Genomic DNA, 698 nt, shown 5'->3' with positions numbered 1-698 from the left:
TGTATAGTCTGTTGCAACATATGATTCATCTATTACAACAGATGACTCATCTGTTGAAATTAGCTTTAGGAGCGTAACATGACTCCCAACAAGTAAGTAATTTATTGCAACTGATCACTTACCTATTGCAGCTTATTTTTCACCTATTGCAATATATTACACATCTGTTGAGATTCATGTTACGTCACTATGAAATCACTATTAATTTTTTTTAACAAATGACTTTATTTAGGTACCACTAATGGAGGAATCAATAACAATGGGGATGGATTGTCATGGTCAATGGATCAAGAAGAGCAATCGATATGTATGGCATAGAAAGGAGGGTGAAATGCTATAGACAATAGCTATGACAGTTCAAAGTGATATTTCGTATGATGATTTTGTGAACTTAATCATCAGCCATTATGGATGGAATTGTCAATCAAAAGAACTCATCATGAACTACATGCACAACTCCTTTGAAAATCAGAGGATACTACCTTTCAAGATAATCGATCAGGTTTAGTTGCATGCTTATCTTAGTGATTCATCCAGGCCGTTGTTAGTGGTGTATGTGGTTGAAAAGATGAGAGAGAATGAGAACCAGAATGTAGAAGAAGAATAATAATAAGACATATTTGATTATAGGTTGGATGATCTAGACATGAATATTCTAGACGATGATAAAAAACCTACGCCTGTTGAGGCGACCAATA

The sequence above is a fragment of the Capsicum annuum genome, chromosome 4 (genome assembly GCF_002878395.1).
Source record: "Capsicum annuum cultivar UCD-10X-F1 chromosome 4, UCD10Xv1.1, whole genome shotgun sequence".
Taxonomy (NCBI): domain Eukaryota; kingdom Viridiplantae; phylum Streptophyta; class Magnoliopsida; order Solanales; family Solanaceae; genus Capsicum; species Capsicum annuum.
This window is presented reverse-complemented; position numbering follows the sequence as displayed.